Raw genomic sequence first — 16,140 nt, 5'->3', positions numbered from 1 at the left:
CCCCCCCCCCAAAAAAAAGCACAACTGTCTGGGAAAATATTTACTAAGGAAAATTAAGATAAAAACTACTTAACTTTAAATGTTGTCCAGCCACTGAGATTGATATATGCCTTTTAAGAAAATGCTAGCATAGCTTGGCATGATGGCAACACGTTTAATCCCAGCACTCAAGAGACTGAGGCAGGAGGATCTCTGAGGCCAGCCTGATCTACAGAATAAGTTCTAAGATAGAGCTACACAGAGAAACCCTGTTTCGAAAAGATCAAACAAAAAAGCCTGCATGATCTTGTTTGCTTGCTCGTAAAAGTGCTAAGTTGGAAGAGAGACAGACATAGACAGACAGACAGACAGACAGACAGACAGACACACACACACACACACACACACACACACACACATGGGGGGGGGCGTATTTAGTCTGGGAGAAAATGAGCTCAAATCTTCTGTTGAAGCCCGCATTTCTAAACGGTCATTTTCTTCTTCATCCAAGCTTCTCCCTGTGGTCGCCTCATTATAGACACAAGAGAGTGAGGCTCTGGCGGCTGCCAAGTACAGCAGCCAAAGGAAGCTCAACAGTATGGAAGCAGAAGATCCAAAATGTGGTCTTTGCACCCACAGCAAACTACAGACAAGACTGTTCTCAGGCCTGTTTGTTAGGGCGAGTGACTCAACTTTCTCCAAGTCTTGTAACCTTGAGCCAAGAAAAAAAACATCTGAACAGAAAAACTGTTCATTCTTTTGCTGCTAGCAAACTGAAATTTCAAACAGTTATGATGTGAAATAACTATGCTCTAACAGAAAAGCATTCCCCCCCAGAAGCCGAAGAGGCAAAAAGTACCACTAAGGTACTATGAGAAAGAAAACCCACTCCTGAAGATATGGATCCTTCTAAGAGTGGTCCAATGAGTCGCATTTAACTGTTCTAGGAACACAGACACACTTTATACCACACAGCTTTTGAACACTGTATTTCATCGTCTTTAATCAGCCCCACTGGCAAGATCGGGTCTAAAGGCAATCACTCTGGCAAGATCGGGTCTAAAGGCAATCACTCTGGCAAGTGTCTCCCTGCCCTGCTGAGCATGGTTTTGCTTTAACATGATACCAGAGCTACTGGAAGCAGTAAGCCCCAGTCTGTCCTCTCTTGGGATGCCCCTGAACAGTCATGGCACTGTCTACAGAGCTTGTACTCTCTCATTTTCCAGACACAGATCACACCTGAAGAGCACAGAACCCTTTTCTCTTAGACAACTGTCCTGGACAGCCAGCACCTTGCTGTGCAGAGTAATATAAGAAACAGTGCTGTGGTTTGAATGTGAAATATTCCCCAAGGGATCTTATCTTGAACACAGGTTCCCCGGCTGCTGACACTGTCTAGGGAGGCTATGCAGCCTGAAGGACATGGACTCTAGCTGGTGGATGAGGTCAGCAGAGACAGGCTTTGAGGGTTAAAACCCAATACTATCTCTTTCCAGAGGGCACTGTAAGCTCATACCACAAAGAACTAAGGTGAGCCAAGCATGAAGCTTTTCCCATTACCAGGGATGTGCCCTCTAAACTGTAAGCTAAAACAAATCCTGCTTCCCTCAAGTAGTTTCTGTCAGTGATTTGATCAAAGAGACAGAAGTCACTAACACATACACTGCCCCCCCCCCCAGAGCCAGTGACCACACCCCTGCCTTGGTGAGTTGGTGACCCCTTGCCCTGACAGGACACACGGAATGATGCTCAGAGGTTCCGTGACACAGACAATTCACTGTAGCCTGAAACATTTATGTCCTTACCGGGACTTGAGCCCATCGGCTGCCTATTTCAGGATGTCACAGAACACACAGAGCACAGAAGACAAAGATGTCTTGGTGCCACAAAGTACCCCTGGGTTACCCACTCTCTTCTCTGAAACCGTAAAACACTCCTAAGTCTAAGCTTGGGATGAAGAGTCCTGCTTGCTGGATCTTGAAGCAGATTAATAAGACAAGGGTCCCAATTACATGGGGTTTCTTCTAACTTTCATCTTTAGATCCTTCCAGATGTTCTTGAAAGGCCTTCACACAGATGCCTAGCTGTCTTTCAGGGATCCTCTTGGATCCTCAGTCTGTCCTCTGCCTCCCTTCCTTTCAGAAGAATTTGCAGAACTAGAAATGGCCATGCTGTGAGGTTGTGTGTACCTATCACCTTCTCAGTCTAGACACTCCTCTGTTGATCCTACTGTCTACCAGTATTCATTTATTTTTTATTTTATTTATTTGTTTGTTTGTTTTTGTTTTTTTCGAGACAGGGTTTCTCTGTGTAGCCCTGGCTGTCCTAGAACTCACTCTGTAGACCAGGCTGGCCTCGAACTCAGAAATCCGCCTGCCTCTGCCTCCCAAGTGCTGGGATTAAAGGCATGCACCACCGCCACCTGGCTGGCTTATTTTTTATTTTTTAAATTGTATTTGTATGGGTGTTTTATTACCATGTCCGTGCATGATGTGTGTGGCTACAAAGGCCAGAAAAGCATGTCAGGCCCCCAAGGACTGGAGTTATAAATGATGTAAGCCACCATGTGGGGGCTTTTCCTCACATACAGCCCTTAACCCTGTTCTTTTCCATTCAGATCTGCTGGCATTTTCAAACCCCCAATAAAAAATTTTCCATTTATTTCTACTCCCACCTCACCCTATTAAATTGAGCCTATCATTTCAGCCTGTCAAAATCTTCTCAGATCTCAACTCTAACTGAATGTACCTTTTCCGGAGCATTTAGAGGAAACAGGCTTCTGAACTCAGCTTGGGGATTGCTTCAGCGCACATCTCCTTTCAAACTGCTCGCTGCCAATATCCCCTGTAGTGTCATCGGGCCTACTTGTCCATCTCTCAGAAGGCTGTGCAGGTTTTGCAATTTGTCATAAAGGCTCACTGACAGCGGAGGCCAGCCAGGAGTGCCTAATTACCAGAAACCAGACCTGAATGACAATGTCCACAGATCAACTGAGCACTCTCCAGCCCTGGGCCCTCTCTGGGCAGCTAGTCGGGGCTGTTTGAGTGGCCAGGGCTCTGTGCGAGACATGCAATTTCATCTGGATCTTGTCCAGGTGGCACAAAAGAGGCTCTTGCCCCAAACTTGCTTATTTTCTGTGAATACAGAGAAGATGGCTCAGGAGATGTGACATGAAACCGACATAAAGACTTTCAATTTCTCGTAGCACCAGGTTGAAGTAAGATAGCTGTCTAGGAGAGCCACAAGTGCCAGAGATCCCCAGAGCCTATGCAAATGGCACTGTGCTTTAATCGTGCTGAAAAGTGATTCTAAAGGTGGCTGGCTTCTTCTAAAGCACACCCTTAATGAAGGGATGTGCTGAGCACGCCTTTCTGGTCATGTCACTGAAAGCTTGGTTTAAGCCAGGTGTGGAGGGTACCAGCTTGGGCTACACAGAGACATCCTGTATTACAATTATAAGAAAGCTTATCATCTTACTCTCAACATCCCATCCTTGCTCCAGAGACGAACAGGACCGAGAACTTTACAAAGCCTGGATTTCTTCTTTCATGCCCTGCTCTAGAATGCGTCTTTTAGATATTAAAACTGCCTGTTTTAACATACGAAGAAGTGTCTTCCCTAAAAGAATGCATAGGAGCCTGAGCAACTCTCTAGCAGACAATATGCTAATACTTCTTATAAGCCTGTGTGATTTCAATCCACTTCATCTAATTCAATTATTATGCTATATGCTTTAATTGGAAAGTACAGGTTAATCTATTAACCTGATTTTTTTACGGGGGGGGGGTGGGGGGGTGGGGGGTGTCACGATAGGGTATCTCTGTGTAGCCCTGGCTGTCCTGAAACTCTCTCTGTAGACCAGACTGGCCTTAAACTCACAGAGATCCACCTGCCTCTGCCTCCCAACTGATGGGATTAAAGGCATGAGTCACCACCACTCAGCTGACTCAAATTATTTTAAATAATTATTTGAAAATAGCAAACAGAAATCCAAAATAGAAACCATATGGCTGAGTCTATTAAAACTTTGTACATTTATTTCTAAAGCTTCCCTAAATTACAATATCCTGACTTTCTTGGGAAACAAGAGTGGCATTCCAAATGTCTGTGTTTCTCTGTGACCTTGATAGGACACCCTGAGTGCTACTTCTATTTCTTTTGAGTTGGTGTGCACGCACCCACATGTATGTACTCACTCATGTGCAAACACACACACATTCTTACAAGTGCTTCCATTCAGAGGCCAGAGAAGAACTGTACTGTAGTCACAAGCTCTTTTATTTCCTCTCTTTTAAGCCTGAGCTAAGCTCACTGATGTGTTTGATTGGCAGCTCAGGTCAGGACACACCACACTAGGCCCAAACAGTTCCATGTGTAAGAGGTTTCCAGGGGGGGTGGGGGGAGAGACGGTGTAGTGGTGGAAAGAGAAGAGGGGGAGAGAGTGAGGTGATGTGGTGGGCACAGGTAAAGATGGGAGGTGAGCCAAATGGATTCTGGGAATATGGCGGCTGCTGCCTTGGCAACAGGTCTGTGAGGCCTGCCTATGTGACGTCATGGGTTTCTGGAGGATCTGATGCCAACACTCACCATTTCACATCTAGGCTAGCTTGCCAGAAGCCCCAGCAGTCCTCCTGTGTCTGTTCCAATCCTGGGGTGGATACTCAGCTCATGGAGCTTGTGTTTACTCACAAAGCTATCACCACAGCCCCCACGTACTCCTTCTCTCTCAAAGCACAGTGGGTCTATATGATAAAGCCCACAATCTTGAACTGTAAGACTTGAACTGTGTAAGTTTCTGATTCAAGAGTCGGGATGGATACTACAATCACCACCTGTGCACGCAGTAACTGGGAAGGGCTCTGGGGTCTTTCGGAATACCCAGGTCAATATGGGGTCAATCAGAACGCTGGCCAGTAGAAATGCTCATTCGGTGTCTCCAGTTCTGCGGTGCCTTTCCCCACTCCCACCTCATACACAGGCACATGATCCCATCAACATTACAGACCCTGCAAGAGGGTAAACTTAATTTTAACATTCTATCCCCACACACCTTCTGCACATTATCAGAAATGCTTGGAAACAACCATGGTTTTGAATTGTGTATTTTTCTGAGATTTTTTTTTGGGGGGGGAGTATCTACATATATAAATCTTATGAGCTCTGGGCAGGGCCCATATCTACACATGAAATCTATGCATGCTCAAAATAAATACTTCTTTTAACAACTAGCCTGTAGAAAATGTAATTAATACAGTTGAAAAAGCAAGGCAGGGGAACCAAGTTTTAACTACAACCTGTCACATGAGGTAGACCTGAAAATTTCCAATAAATCTCAAGTGTATTCCAGATTTCTATATTAGATATATCTAATCTTCCTGTTTCTTTAGGTTTTCTGAAGCAGGTCTCGGGTAGCTGAGGGTGACCTTGAACACCTAAACCTCCTTTTCCACTTTCCAAGAGCTGAACTTGAGGGTGTGTGTGGTACCCCAGGTGCTTACTCGCTTTCCTCTCCCCAGTCACCCAGACATGAACCCAGAGTGATTTTGCTATAACATGAAAACATCTAAAGTATCTCTGGAATACTTGAATGAACATATCATTACCAAGAATGACAAGACCACAGTGGACAGGTAAAAGATTATCTTAACAAGCAGGATCCAGGAACTCTTGTAAAATCACACTGGCTGCCCTCAGACTCCAAGCTCGCTAAGCCTACTCTCTGTGCTTGCTTGGGAGGCCACAGGCCACACAGGTCACACTCAGCACTCCTGATACATCCTGCTCCTTCAGAGCAGTACAGCTTACAGAGCTGAGTGGCCACGTCACGTCTCATTACTAAATGTCACCTCATGGCACAACTCCTGGGTGTGTGTCTGTCTCTCTCTCTCTAAATTTAATGTTTGACAGCAGGCCTGCCTCTGGCTTTTCCTGCTACAGGACAAGATGAGAGAAAAGCAGAGTTCACACAGAGCTTCTAAACCCAGAGGAGACTGGTTAACATTGTTGTGGGCTGTATTTGCGAAGGAAAGTGGCCTCGAGGTCTTGTTTGAGGCTCAGAAAATGCAAGGTCTGTGGCTACAAATTGTAGCCCAGAGACACTGAGCTTTAAGGAGCAAGAGCCACTTTTGTTATTGAATGGAGTCAGTCTGCCAGAGAGGACAGAATGTAGCTCTTCCCTGCTACAGCCAGCCTAAAGTAAACCCAACTCCAGGCAAGGCTCTCAAGATCCCCGAAGAATGGAAAGGGCTCTGTCCCAGTACTGGAAGTAAACCTCTGTTGTCCTTCAACCTCCAAAAGAGCTACATGAGGACCCCCACCACTGTGAATCTATGTGATGATCCCCTACTCCATGATCTACATAGAAGAATGAAAGCAGAGGACCAATGTAAGCTATATCTGACCTTTCTGTTATCAGAAAGGCACTGGTCCATGTGTACAGCTATGGGGTTATTGATACCACCCCAAATCCTGTTCTAGCCCAAAGGACTACTGGATTACTAGAATGTTCTCTCTAAGAACATTTTGAGTTTCCTATGTACCTGGCATGTCCCTGCTGATTTCTGCATGTCTAGAGTCCATTTATCTTTCTGATAACACCATCTTCCCAGGGTTTTGACCTGACACAAGCTGACCAAATCTCCCCTTTTCTAGACATCCCTAGCCTCTGAAATGACAGCATGCAGGTTCTCTGTGGCAGCCTTACCCAGCAGCTCAGGGTTAGTGGAGCATGCCCTCACATGGGACATAAACACCCAACAGACATCTGCTCATGGACTATCACCATTAGGCCAGGAAAAAGATGCAGTGGGAAGAGGCAGTGAGCAGCTTTCCAACAGGACCACAGCCATGGGCTGAGGGAAGGGAGGCTACTAGACAGAGGCTCTGTCCTCTGATGCCAGGAGCAGCACACAGCACACACAGAGGATTCATGGGGGATTTTCTCAGACACGATGGTATTAACATAGCTTATAGCCCTGGGATTCATTTTCATTAAGCTGAAATTCATCTAAATGAGAAGAAAAAGCTAACCTTCTAAACCATGAAAGCTAAGAGCCAAAAGGCACAGGAGTAGGGGACACTGCAGGAGCCAAGTGTCACCAGCTCAGCAGAGGTCTGGGGTATGTGCATCTGTGGACCTGGCTAGAGTCACTGCCCTTTCTTTATTAACTTTAAGGCTTAATAATTAGCCATTACCACCATTGCAACGTGTCCCGGCATAGTGGGAAGTGGGGGAAGCCTACCAAGTGGGGAAGAAACTGGTCAAACCCAAGTGGGTGTATTTAATAATGGAGGACAGGCAACACAAGAGGGAAGTAATGCTACCTATAGTACTTTATAATGCTTAAAGAATCTCCCAAGAAGACCTGGCTGAGTGGCCCTACTGTGTGCTCACAAGGTGCCCAGAGTCTCTGCCTGGTTATCAGGTTTTCTGCATATGTAATGCTCAAACGCCACAGCTCCTTCCCTGCCCCCCAACACACACCAGGCAGGAAGTTCTCTGCTCACTGTACCGAGGCAGGCAATGGGTAGGCACGAAAAGTTGGAGTGAATGGCTCCATGGGAGGGATGTGGGATCAGTATGAGCAGGTGACTTCATGAGCAGGGACTTCCAATCAGTCCCTGAGCACCATCAAGGAGGAAGTAGCTAGGCCAATGTCTCGGTTAATCTCCAATATAAATCATTGACCAAAACCCAGTGCCAATGTGGAAAATCACCAGGAAGGGCCAGGGTACCTTCCTAGGTTATCAGGTGCTAGGACTGCATGTTCCTGAGCTAAGGGTCTACAAAGGGACTGGTGGCCGTTTCCTGAGATGACTGGTCTCTTCATTCAGGGCACAGGAGAGCAGCTCAAACTTAAAAGGAGAGTATAAAAGAGAAGGTTGACAGACTCCTGCTCACTCAGTTCAGTTCTCCCTAGAATCTCTTTGAAGTGCCCTGGTAATAACTCCAGTGAGTTCTGGCTTCCTGGGAGAGTCATCAACCCACCACCCTGACAGCATTATCGAACAACAGCCCCATCAAACCCTTCTTCTTGAGTAAGACAGCTTATAATACTTCTGCATGGAATTACAGAAGAGCAGGTAAGGTTGTGAGCTGAGTGTGACATTCTGATCTGATTCTGCATACATACAATCCCGTGCTATTATAGCTCTGTAGAAGAATAGATAGGCATGATATTTTCTAGCAGCTAATTCATTATGGAGCAACCAGTCACCTCCCAACTCCCAAACAGATCCCGTTGCCTTCAGAGCTTCAATGCGCTGTCCGTGCCTCACGGACAAGAACTTACAATATGGTTCTGGGATAGCCAATTCACAGCTTCAAGATCTTCGAGGCTCTGCTGTCTCTTTAGCCAGATGTCCTACAGTGACACCATCTGCCTACACGCACACAACTTACCTTTCTCATGGTGCCTTCCCACCATCTTTTAATTCACTTTACCATCCTGCCATTATTCACAGCTTCACTATGCCCCAAGACAGTAGGACAGTTAGTGTCAATTGGCAACTTAACCAAACACCCAGGAAGAAAATCTCAACGAGGAACTGTCTACATTGAGTTGGCCTGTGGCACGTGTGGGAAGGCTCATACCACAGTGAATGATACCATTTTTTATGTACAAAGTCCTGAGCTGATTAGGAGTAGAGAGATTGGGCTGAGAAGCAAGTAAATTACTGTGCAGGTGATGTGCCTAGCTATCTGAAGTCCTGCCACCTTAACTTAACCGCTATGATGGATTAAAACCTGGATGTATGAGCTTATTTTCTTCTTAGTTATCTTTTGTCAGGGTAACAGATGAAAATAGGACAGACTGTCAATCAAAATCCATCCAGGTCCACCTCAGGGTGTATTTTCTCAAAGAATCCCATCTGAAACACAAAGGTCATGGCATATGGGGGTAGGGGGTGGGGAATGGGAGTGGGATAGGGTACGAGTGGTGAACCTGGTGGTGGGAGATTACCTTGAAAGGAAGACCACAGGATTACAAAGCAAACTGAGAAACTCGAGAACTGTGAGTTTAAAACAAGTACCTTAGTGCACAGGAGGAATGGTAACTTGATTGTCATCAGGAAAGCAGCCTGAGAGCCAATATCACCCCAGTCCTGTGCAGGGGCTTCAGAACAAAGGTGCTCCCAACAGTCCCTTTCAACTCATTTCTTTCAGGCCCATGTCTGTTTATATTGGGTTCTGTTAATGGTCTGAAAACAAGACGCATCATCATACTTGATCCCTAGTTGATGATGTTGTAGGGTCTCACTAAAGAAAGTGGGTTGATGGGAAGAAGAGGCATGGCCCATCTCTGATCCAAGTGAGGACCATTAAGGAACAGCACCAAGGCATTCTTGCCACCATGCTGCCCCTCCCTCCACGATGGACTATGTTCCTTGAACTATGAGCCACAAAAAAGCCTTCATCCAATAAGTTGTGGTGGGCAGGTATTTTATCAAAGCCATGTGAAAAGTAGCAAGTATACCCTCCCTGGGTCTATTCTGAGGAAAATATGAAGTCCTCCTCAGAGCATTCCTGTATAGGGGTCTTCTACTATTCAAGGTTGAGGAGGGAGCTTTTCTACACCATGGCTCTGCTTTCCATGTCTCCCCTAAAACACTCTTGCTTCCTCTTCTGCTTGCAAGCTCTTATTCGTCCCCATTCACCCCAACTGCCTTATTTCTTCCAGGTGGTCCAAAAGCAGCAGAAATGGAATTGGTCATTTATTGACTCCTTTGCACCCAACAGTCAGCAGTGCGTCCGTCCCTGCTGTGCCTGAATTCCTCACTTCCTACAGCAGAGACTGCTCTACAGAGCCCCCTTGCTTCTCTCTGACCCCGTATTTAGCACCTTCCAACTGCACATGCTAAAACATGTTTTTTTAATTAGTTAAATGAATAAGCTCCTTTCTTTTTTCTGAAGACAAAAAGGAAAAGCTCAAGGACCATGGAAGCTGGGGAGTACCAGCATCGCCACCTGACTCAGAAGTCCTCTCTGCTCACAATCTCAGAGGTGCACACTTTCCAGGCCTAACACTGCCAGTGCGGCCACCACTTGCTCCTCTCTTCTTCGTGCCCCACCCCCCTCTGCCACAGAAATAGGGACCCAGTCCAAAAAAGAGAGCTAATCTCAACATTAACTCAGGAAAGCCTCGTTAATGAAAAACTTCGCTAAGAACACTCTGTCTGTTTGTTAACTATTTGGCCTTAGAGAAGTGTGAAATCCACACATGAGAAGTGCTAAGAACCTCTGGTCTTCACGGAGACTCTTTACTGACGCACTGATTCACATTCTGGGTGTGTCTGCTTCCAGCACTGAGACTATGGTCAGGCCCACCCTCTACCTAGCTTGTTTGCTGCTTTTCTTCTTGTCTCTCTCTTCCTCCATTCCCCATCTCTCTTCTTTTTAAAGACATTTTCTTTAAGTCTCAATATGTAGTCCTGGCTGGCCTGGAACTTGCTATATAAACCTCAGTGTCCTAGATTGAGGCAAGACAGTGTGCAGTGCTGCTAGTATGGGACCAACTGAGGTGAGAAGGAGAGCTGTGCTGAAGCAGTACAGCCTGGGACACAAGTGCTGGGATGCTGTCTCTGGAGGTAGCCCAGGTCTGGGTCATGTGACCTGGTACTTCCAAGCCTTGTGAGGCCACGCTAGAGGGAAGCCAGTGACTTGGAAAATGTCCTTCCTTGTTAAGACAGTGACCGATCACATTTAAATGCACCACCCTCTAGAAGGAATTTAGGATTTGAGAGAGTCCGCTGCTTTCATATCTATTAAATTTCTAATTACTCAGGTAGCACAAATATCCTCCCTACCTTGCAAAGCAAAACAAAAGCCTTGATGTGCACACCACCTTTGGCCTTCTTACCTGCCACTCTCTGCACACACTTCCCTGACATATCCTTACTGCTCAGCACCTGTAGGGAGCTGTTCCCTTTGGATAAAATGATGAGCCCTCACTCTTTCTTGACTCTGTGGTCCACCCAAATCTGCTGAACAATAATATGTAAGTTCCTAAGACACCGTGGCTTAGAACAATTTGACCACCAGCCCCTGCGATACCCCAGAGCACTGCACAAGAACTGCCTGGTGATATGTATGGTATATGGATTTGGCCAATTTCCTTGACAAATTCTGGGCTTCATGAAAGCAGGGACCAGCTGGGCAGTGGTGGTGCACACCTTTGATCCCAGCACTTGAGAGGCAGAGGCAGACGGATTTCTAAGTTTGAGGCCAGCCTAGTCTACAGAGTGAGTTCCAGAACAGCTAGGGCTATACAGAGAAACCCTGTCTTGAAAAACAAAACAAAACAAAACAAAACAAAGCAACAACAACAAAGAAAAAAGAAAGCAGGGACAATTCTGTTTCCACAGACTACTGTCTTCCTGGCTCACACCACCTCAGGAGAGGCTACAAATGGCCACCATACTGATGCTGGTTTCCATCTCTTCCTATAACACTTTTATTCTGAAGAGCAGCATCTCGGAGCACAAGAAGTAGTAATCTGATGTATGCTCTCAGCATGCTGGCAGAAGAAGGAAAAGCCAGGGCTCCTGTCCTTAAGGTACAACAAGATCTGGGTGAAAGACTGTGGAATGCTGAACTATCTGTGATGTTCCCTCCCTCTGAGAGGCAGCTGAGTCATAAGGTCACATGTAGGATGATCAGCCTGATCTATTTTCTAGTGGAATGAACACATAAAACTAAGAACCTTGTATCTTCAAAATCCATTCACCCATCCACCATCCATCCACCCACCTACCCATCCATCCGACACAGGGTCTCCTCAAGATGCCTAGGCTGGTGTTGAAAACTGTACATGAAGTTATCTTTCCGTCTTAAGCCTGGAGTAGTTGGCTGAGAGGCTTGTACTGGGGCACCTGGCTTTCCTTTTTTAAACTTCTGGTGGCCTTCATAGCTTTTAGAAGTAGCATCTGCCCCAATCCACCACACAAAAAGGTGAGTTGGCCTTTGAGGAAATACTTTCCAGGAAACACCACTTCTTCAGATCAAACGCCCTTACTCGGGGCTACATTCTGGGTATCCATAATGTTTTCTAAAGATAGAAGGACTATACATCTGTTAGCTCACCCACTACACTCAAGAGCCCATGCGTCATATCCTTATATGGCTCTAGCCTTGAATATTGCTTTGTAAAGATATCTCAAAGTGAAATTATCCAGCAAACCCTTGTGTGGATAGAAGGTTCCACAAGTCAACAACCGCTTAAGCAGTTTAAACCAACAAGCAAGATGCCTTCTATTTAAATGCTATGAGTGAATCTATTTTAAGCCTTTAAAAATCCTACGGGCAGGTGTTTAAGCTGTGTACTGACTGCGTCCGTGTAAACTCTGGGGTGGGGGATGGCAGGCTCTACTCTCCACGCAGGCAGCGTTTTGTTCAGACAATCTTCCTGCTGCAGGTCATGTGACAAAGGGCAAATAAACAGCATCTGGGGATTTTCAATTACAGACCTTCGCCCAGCATGCCTGCACTGTAATCTCTACCAGATGAGGCCCAGGCCTCCCTATTTTCAATAATTCACACACTGTGTACACAGAACATGACAATAAGGGCATTCATGGTGCGGCCTGATTCGCAGATCAAAGCTAGCAGAGGGCCAGGAGGGCCAGCTGTAAGTAGGCTCGGCTGCTGGATGCTTCGTGCTTTTCACAGGCTTGGAAAGGCTCTCCCCAGGACCTGGCAAGCCGGCCTCTTTTCCTAAGTTGTATTGCTGAGCAAACTCTGAACAGGAATGGGGTGCCCTCAGGGACTACCAGAGAAGCAACCAATCCATGTGCATTTGGGAATGCTGGGAAAGCTGCACAGCTCTGAGCCACTCAAAGAGCTGCCTCTTGGCTGGTGCAAGATCAGTGTAAGAGTTCTTGGGCTGTGTGGTACCTGAAAATATGAGGTGTAAAAACACTGTACGATACCTGGACAGCCTAAACGAGGCACTGTGTCTTCCCATTTAACCTACAAGACCACACTGAGGCCAGGTGACAAAGAGTCTTATTTTAGAATAAGAACCTCAGGTGTGGGAAATCAAAGACAAGGCACTCTATTGTTACTAGTGAAATCGCTACAGTTAAAATTAACACAATTAACTCGAATGTGGAGACCAGCGCATTTAGCCACTGTGTATTTCGCACATGCACACACCTCGATGTCAGCTCTCTAAATGCACAGGTTTCTCAAGTCCACAACATTCCAGATGCTGCAGAGCAAGACTCTAGTAGGGGCAGGACTTCCTCCTCTCAGTATTCCACAGGCATCACTGAGAGTAGGAACCAGGAGAAAGCCATAATGGTGACTTCCTCTTTGCAAACACTCGCTGCTCACCAGCTGTGACTGTAAGTCCTTCCCCCTTTTCTTCCTCATTCAGAAGGGTTTCCTCCTAATCACAATAATTCTGAAAGTGCTAAAACATATCAATCGTTGGCTAAGCCTCGCCTACAAAGGGGCCAGCCGGCTGGCTTTTATGGCCTTGTCCACGGCAGCTGATACTTCATTCAGTGACAAATCCAATTTGGCAGTTACAAGAGGGTTAGCATCCCTGAAAAAATATTGGGGTTGATGTGGCGCTCTGAGTCGGCACATGCCCCTCCCGGACATGCTGCTTTGCCAGTTTGCCTGCTGCCATAACTGAATGTCTAGAAACAATAGTCTTGCACCCCCAAACACAATCCCTACACCTCCACAAACTGATGGTGGTAGTGGTGACAGAGGAAGCAGTAGCCAGGCCAGGCTGTGTTGGTGCAAAGTGAATAGTGAGGTTTACAAACAGATTCACAAACAAGAAAAAGTATAGATTCCTAACACTGGGCAAAGCGAAGATCCAAAAGGAGTTTGCTCTTAAACCTCTGGATTTTAGGTCAACTCTAAAGATGAGAAAATGTTAAGATTTTTACCATTTGAATAAAATCTGCAGGACTCAGAATTAACCGAATCTGAAATCAAACTGCTCTTTTAAACATCAAACCATGCCCCATGAGGGAGACCAAGAAATCGACAGAAAGAATATTCATTTTTAAATGTTTATGTTCTTTCCAGATGACTAAGTTCAAGTTAAAAAAAAAAAAATCTCCATTAAAATTGACTTAAATAATTCAGTCATAAAAAGGATCCCCCTCCACCACCAGGATGTCAATTAAGCCACAAGGTAATTTATAAACTAAGATAAAAAGGAAGTGATGTAACAGGAACGCGGGCTGGTTATTCCTTAATATTAGGCTTTGGAGTCAATAGTTGGTTATTTATCCCAGCTACAGTTTTAATGATATATTAAAAAAAGTGAACCACAGGAACATCTGGTTTAAAAACATAAAATTTTTTCCGTGTCATAAGAGACACAGGCAATTGTGGCTGTCGGGTTATCAGTGATGGAATATTCCATACATGGAGGTTTCATTTCATGGAGTCTTAAAGAGTTATTCTTCCCTGTGCGCTTTAGAAAGAACAAACTGAAACAACAAAACACACCCCTAGAGGCTGCAGACAAATACACCATTAGATTAATATTTTGTCAATGTCACTTGTCACAACAAAAGCGGCAGCATTTCTCATTTACTTGAGGACTGGTTTAATTAAAATTCAAAAAACGGCGACAAACCTATATTGAATTTCATTGGCTGCATGGTAATTACTCACTTTGTAGCTGACTATAAACAGTATTTTATTACAGCCACAAAAATGAATGAAAACGCTAACAGGAACTATGACACAGAGAGCAAGCCCTGCCTCTTCCACTTCAAATGAGGAGCTACTTCCTATTAATGTGACCTAAGAAAATGAGGAGCCCTGAGTTCCTTTTCCCAACGCATAGGGAGGACGGACATGCCTGAAGGGCCCTGACTCACACCAGGGCTCAGCTCCACAAGAACAGAACTGGCAGAGCCTGAAGAACGAATCCCCCACCCCACCCCCTCTACCAACAGAAAGAGTCTGGCTTGGCTCAAACCCAAAACTGAGACAATGGAGGCTGCCAGGCATGATGGATGACTTAGAAGACTTAAAACCACCATTTGCATTCTCCTAGATAAACAATTAGCTGAGGGGAAACGGAGTGGGTCTGTAGGGGAGGGGCACCCAGGGGGCTGAAAGCAACCTGCAAGTATCTCTCCTCTGCCTGGATGAAAAGACTTGCTTAGTGAAATCAGGTTGGTTTACTTTAAAAACAGTTAAGGCTTTATCTTAAGGTGTCTCATTGTAATGAGAAGAAACAAAGGGTTAGGGACTGTTTAGAACAGTTCAAGTCAGGAAAGGTTTACAAGGGCAGAACAACCTCCAGCATCAGGTGTTCCAATCATAGCGTGCATGATGCCCCATTCCTTCCTTTATTTTCAACCCACATAATTATAATAGGCAACACAGTAACTTTTTAAGTCGTTTATGGAACAAGGCAGGCGGGAATACATGTGATTTAAACACGAGGGAAAGGAAACCACTATACACTGTTGCCAGGCAGAAACCAGTGGCTCTGAAGCAACACACAATTTCTTGAGCTCATGAAGGGCTTGGGTAGGGATAAGAGATGCCTGACAGGACGGAGAAATGTCTTAAAAGTCAACCTTAGTTTCTCCGGAAATCCACCAATTCTCCATTAAAGCAGGAGGTGGCAGTGTGGTTTCCATGGTAACAGAGACTCTTGCTCGCCAGCAAGCTTGGTGCATTCAGCCAAAAGTTTCTCCTCAAATCTCAACTTCCTGTTTGCAGGTGCTAACAAAACCAGACAGATTTTTAAGTGCCGGCAAACAGTGCAGAGATTTCTTTTTTTCCCCCTAAAGGGGGATTCTAAATCTTGGTTTTTGGCAAAAGTGGCCTGGCAGGATCACAAGGCTTTGCAGCTAAGATCTTGCAGGAGAGGCTCAGAGAACAATCTAAAAGGAGTTAGGAGCCTCCTGAGAACATTCAATGAGTTAAATGTATTTGCTGTAATATTATAATGTGTTATGACAAGCTATATATGAACATAAAAGGCTCTTGTGATTAACACTAGTCTGGTTTTTCTTTCTATGTGTTATAGAAACGGTTTGAGGGGTGGCAACAGCCTGATTTACCAGAATTCAAAGAATAAAGAAATCTGAACACATTGTGCTCACTTGCTCTCGTGTGCACTTGCACATGCGTTCTCTCTCTCTCTCTCTCTCTCTCTCTCTCTCTCTCTCTCT

At 45.4% G+C, this 16,140-nt stretch overlaps 1 protein-coding gene across 14 annotated transcripts in view; it reads right to left on the bottom strand.

The window, feature by feature from the left end:
• Nucleotides 1-16,140, bottom strand: part of Tead1 (TEA domain transcription factor 1) — a 228,578-nt gene that overhangs the window by 67,273 nt on the left and 145,165 nt on the right. The window lies entirely within an intron of this gene.

This window comes from Mastomys coucha, unplaced genomic scaffold (assembly GCF_008632895.1).
Source record: "Mastomys coucha isolate ucsf_1 unplaced genomic scaffold, UCSF_Mcou_1 pScaffold21, whole genome shotgun sequence".
Classification (NCBI taxonomy): domain Eukaryota; kingdom Metazoa; phylum Chordata; class Mammalia; order Rodentia; family Muridae; genus Mastomys; species Mastomys coucha.
Note: the sequence above shows the minus strand (reverse complement) of the source record. Positions and strands in the feature narration are given on the sequence as shown.